At 62.9% G+C, this 4,742-nt stretch overlaps 1 protein-coding gene across 1 annotated transcript in view; it reads left to right on the forward strand.

The window, feature by feature from the left end:
* Positions 1–4,742, forward strand: part of LOC140493852 (src substrate cortactin-like) — an 87,977-nt gene that overhangs the window by 38,654 nt on the left and 44,581 nt on the right.

Raw genomic sequence — 4,742 nt, forward strand, 5'->3', positions numbered from 1 at the left:
TGTGTGTGTGTGTGGGGGTGTGTGTCTTTGTGGGGGGTGTGTCTGTGTGTGTGTGTGGGGGTGTGTGTGTGGGGGTGTGTGTGTGTGTGGGGGTGTGTGTGGGGGTGTGTGTGTGTGGGGGGTGTGTGTGTGTGTGGGGGTGTGTGTGTGTGTGTGGGGGGTGTCTGTGTGTGGGGGGGGGTGTGTCTGTGTGTGGGGGGGGGTGTGGTCTGTGTGTGTGGGGGGGTGTGTCTGTGTGTGTGGGGGGTTGTGTGTCTGGGGGTGTTTGTCTGTGTGTGGGGGGTGTGTGTCTGTGTGTGGGGGGGTGTGTCTGTGTGTGGGGGGGTGTGTGTCTGTGTGTGGGGGGGGGTGTGTCTGTGTGTGTGGGGGGGTGTGTCTGTGTGTGTGGGGGGTTGTGTGTCTGGGGGTGTGTGTCTGGGGGTGTTTGTCTGTGTGTGGGGGGGTGTGTCTGTGTGTGTGTGGGGGGGTGTGTCTGTGTGTGTGGGGGGTTGTGTGTCTGGAGTGTGTGTCTGGGGGTGTTGTCTGTGTGTGGGGGGGTGTGTCTGTGTGTGTGTGGGGGGGTGTGTCTGTGTGTGTGTGGGGGGGTGTGTCTGTGTGTGTGTGGGGGGTGTCTCTGTGTGTGTGTGGGGGTGTGTGTCTGTGTGTGTGGGGGGGTGTGTCTGTGTGTGTGTGGGGGGTGTGTGTGTGTGTGGGGTGTGTGTGTGTGTGTGTGGGGGGGTGTCTGTGTGTGTGTGTGGGGGGGTGTCTGTGTGTGCGTGGGGGGTGTGTCTGTGTGTGTGTGGGGGTGTGTGTGTGTGTGTGTGTGGGGGGGTGTGTGTGTGTGTGTGGGGGGGGTGTCTGTGTGTGTGTGTGGGGGGTGTGTCTGTGTGTGTGTGGGGGGGGGTGTGTCTCTGTGTGTGGGGGGGGTCTGTGTGTGGGGGGGTGTGTCTGTGTGTGGGGGGGGGGTCTGTGTGTGTGGGGGGTGTGTCTGTGTGTGTGGGGGGTGTGTCTGTGTGTGTGTGGGGGGTCTGTGTGTGTGTGGGGGGGGGTCTGTGTGTGTGGGGGGGGGGGGTCTGTGTGTGTGTGGGGGGGGTCTGTGTGTGTGTGGGGGGGGTGTGTCTGTGTCGTGTGTGGGGGGTGTGTCTTGTGTGTGGGGGGTGTGTCTGTGTGTGGGGGGTGTGTCTGTGTGTGTGTGGGGGGGTGTCTGTGTGTGTGTGTGGGGGGGTGTCTGTGTGTGTGTGTGGGGGGGGTGTCTGTGTGTGTGTGGGGGCGTGTCTGTGTGTGTGTGTGGAGGGTGTCTGTGTGTGTGTGTGTGGGGGGGGTGTCTGTGTGTGTGTGTGGGGTGTGTCTGTGTCTGTGTGTGTGGGGGGGGTGTCTGTGTGTGTGTGTGTGGGGGGTGTCTGTGTGTGTGTGTGTGGGGGGGGTGTCTGTGTGTGTGTGTGGGCTGTGTCTGTGTGTGTGGGGGGGGGGTGTCTGTGTGTGTGGGGGGGGGTGTCTGTGTGTGTGTGGGGGGGTGCTGTGTGTGTGTGGGGGGGGTGTCTGTGTGTGTGGGGGGGGTGTGTCTGTGTCTGTGTGTGTGTGGGGGGTGTCTGTGTGCTGTGTGTGTGTGGGGGGGTGTGTGTCTGTGTGTGTGGGGGGGGTGTGTGTCTGTGTGTGTGTGGGGGGTGTGTGTCAGTGTGTGTGTGGGGGGTGGTGTCTGTGTGTGTGTGTGGGGGTGTGTGTGTGTGTGTGTGGGGGGGTGTGTCTGTGTGTGGGGGGGTGTGTCTGTGTGTGGGGGGGTGTGTCTGTGTGTGTGGGGGGGGTCTGTGTGTGTGGGGGGGGGTCTGTGTGTGTGTAGGGGGGGTCTGTGTGTGTGGGGGGGGTCTGTGTGTGTGGGGGGGTCTGTGTGTGTGGGGGGGGTGTGTCTGTGTCTGTGTGGGGGTGTGTCTGTGTCTGTGTGTGTGTGGGGGGGGTGTGTCTGTGTGTGTGGGGGGTGTCTGTGTGTGTGTGTGGGGGGGTCTGTGTGTGTGGGGGTGTGTGTCTCGTGTGTGTGTGGGGGGGTGTGTCTCTGTGTGGGGGGGGTCTGTGTGTGTGTGGGGGGGTCTGTGTGTGTGGGGGGTCTGTGTGTGTGGGGGGGGTGTGTGTGTCTGTGTGGGGGGGTGTCTGTGTCTGTGTGTGTGTGTGGGGGTGTGTGTGTCTGTGTGTGTGTGGGGGATGTGTTGTCAGTGTGTGTGTGTGTCTGTGTGTGTGTGTGGGGGGGTGTGTGTCTGTGTGTGGGGTGTGTGTCTGTGTGTGTGTGGGGGGGTGTGTCTGTGTGTGTGGGGGGGGTGTCTGTGTGTGTGGGGGGGGTGTCTGTGTGTGTGTGGGGGGGGTGTCTGTGTGTGTGTGGGGGGGGGGTGTCTGTGTGTGTGTGGGGGGGGGGTGTCTGTGTGTGTGTGGGGGGGGTGTCTGTGTGTGTGTGGGGGGGGGTGTCTGTGTGTGTGTGTGGGGGGGGGTGTCTGTGTGTGTGGGGGGGGGTGTCTGTGTGTGTGTGGGGGGGGGTGTCTGTGTGTGTGTGGGGGTGTGTGTCTGTGTGTGTGTGTGGGGGGTGTGTCTGTGTGTGTGTGTGGGGGGAGTGTCTGTGTGTGTGGGGGGGGTGTGTCTGTGTGTGTGTGGGGGTGTGTGTGGGGGTGTCTCGGTGGTGTGTGGGGGGGTGTGTCTGTGTCTGTGTGTGTGGGGGGGGTCTGTGTGTGTGGGGGGGTGTGTCTGTGTGTGTGTGGGGGGGGGTCTGTGTGTGTGTGGGGGGGTCTGTGTGTGTGTGTGTGGGGGGGGTCTGTGTGTGTGTGGGGGGGTGTGTGTGGGGGGGTGTGTGTCTTTGTGTGTGTGGGGGGGTGTCTCTGTGTGTGTGGGGGGGTGTCTCTGTGTGTGTGTGGGGGGGTGTCTGTGTCTGTGTGTGTGTGGGGGGGGTGTCTGTGTCTGTGTGTGTGTGGGGGGTGTGTCTGTGTGTGTGAGTGGGGTGTGTCTGTGTGTGTGTGTGGGGGTGTGTGTCTTTGTGTGTGGGGGTGTGTGTCTTTGTGTGTGGGGGGGTGTGTCTGTGTCTGTGTGTGTGGGGGGGGGGTGTGTCTGTGTGTGTGTGGGGGGTGTCTGTGTGTGTGTGGGGGGTGTCTGTGTGTGTGTGGGGGGTGTCTGTGTGGGGTGTGGGGGGGGTCTCTGTGTGTGTGTGGGGGTGTGTGTCTGTGTGTGTGTGTGTGGGGGGGTGTCTGTGTGTGTGTGTGTGGGGGGTGTCTGTGTGTGTGTGGGGGTGTCTGTGTGTGTGTGGGGGGGTGTCTCTGTGTGTGTGTGGGGGGGTGTGTCTGTGTGTGTGTGTGGGGGGGTGTGTCTCTGTGTGTGTGGGGGGGGGTGTCTCTGTGTGTGTGTGGGGGGGGTGTCTCTGTGTGTGTGTGGGGGGGTGTCTCTGTGTGTGTGTGGGGGGGGTGTCTCTGTGTGTGTGGGGGGGGTGTCTCTGTGTGTGTGTGGGGGGGGTGTCTCTGTGTGTGTGTGTGGGGGTGGTGTCTCTCTGTGTGTGTTGGGGGGGTGTCTCTCTGTGTGTGTGGGGGGGGTGTCTCTGTGTGTGTGGGGGGGGTGTGTCTGTGTGTGTGGGGGGGGTGTCTCTGTGTGTGTGTGGGGGGGGTGTCTCTGTGTGTGTGTGGGGGTGGTGTCTCTGTGTGTGTGTGGGGGGTGTGTCTGTGTGTGTGGGGGGGTGTGTGTGTGGGGGGGGTGTGTGTCTGTGTGTGTGTGGGGGGGTGTCTGTGTGTGTGTGGGGGGGGTGTGTCTGTGTGTGGGGGGGGTGTGTCTGTGTGTGTGTGGGGGGGGTGTGTCTGTGTGTGTGTGGGGGGGTGTGTCTGTGTGTGTGGGGGGTGTGTGTGTGTGGGGGGTGTGTGTGTGTGGGGGGGGTGTGTCTGTGTGTGTGGGGGGTGTGTGTGTGGGGGGGTGTGTGTCTGTGTGTGTGGGGGGGGTGTGTGTCTGTGTGTGTGGGGGGGTGTGTGTCTGTGTGTGTGTGGGGGGGGTGTCTGTGTGTGTGTGTGGGGGGGGTGTGTCTGTGTGTGTGTGGGGGGGGTGTGTCTGTGTGTGTGGGGGGGGTATGTCTGTGTGTGTGTGTGGTGGGGGGGTGTGTCTGTGTGTGTGTGGGGGGGTGTCTCTCTGTGTGTGGGGGTGTGTGTCTGTGTCTGTGTGTGGGGGTGTGTGTCTGTGTCTGTGTGTGTGGGGGGGTGTGTGTCTTGTGTGTGTGGGGGGGTGTCTCTCTGTGTGTGGGGGGGTGTGTCTGTGTCTGTGTGTGGGGGGGTGTGTCTGTGTCTGTGTGTGTGTGGGGTGTGTGTCTGTGTGTGTGTTGAGGGGTGTGTCTGTGTGTGTGGGGGGGGGTGTCTCTGTGTGTGTGTGGGGGGGGGTGTCTCTGTGTGTGTGTGGGGGTGTCTGTGTGTGTGTGTGGGGGGGGTGTCTCTGTGTGTGTGGGGGGGGGTGTCTCTGTGTGTGTGGGGGGGGTGTCTGTGTGTGTGTGTGTGGGGGGGTGTGTCTGTGTGTGTGTGGGGGGCGGTGTCTCTGTGTGTGTGGGGGGCGGTGTCTCTGTGTGTGTGGGGGGGGTGTGTCTGTGTGTGTGTGTGGGGGGGGGTGTCTGTGTCTGTGTGGGGGGGGGTGTGTCTGTGTCTGTGTGGGGGGGGGTGTGTCTGTGTCTGTGTGGGGGGGGTGTGTCTGTGTCTGTGTGGGGGGGGTGTGTCTGTGTGTGTGTGGGGGGGGTGTGTCTGTGTGTGTGTGGGGGGGTGTGTCTGTGT

This window comes from Chiloscyllium punctatum, chromosome 22, assembly GCF_047496795.1.
Source record: "Chiloscyllium punctatum isolate Juve2018m chromosome 22, sChiPun1.3, whole genome shotgun sequence".
Taxonomy (NCBI): domain Eukaryota; kingdom Metazoa; phylum Chordata; class Chondrichthyes; order Orectolobiformes; family Hemiscylliidae; genus Chiloscyllium; species Chiloscyllium punctatum.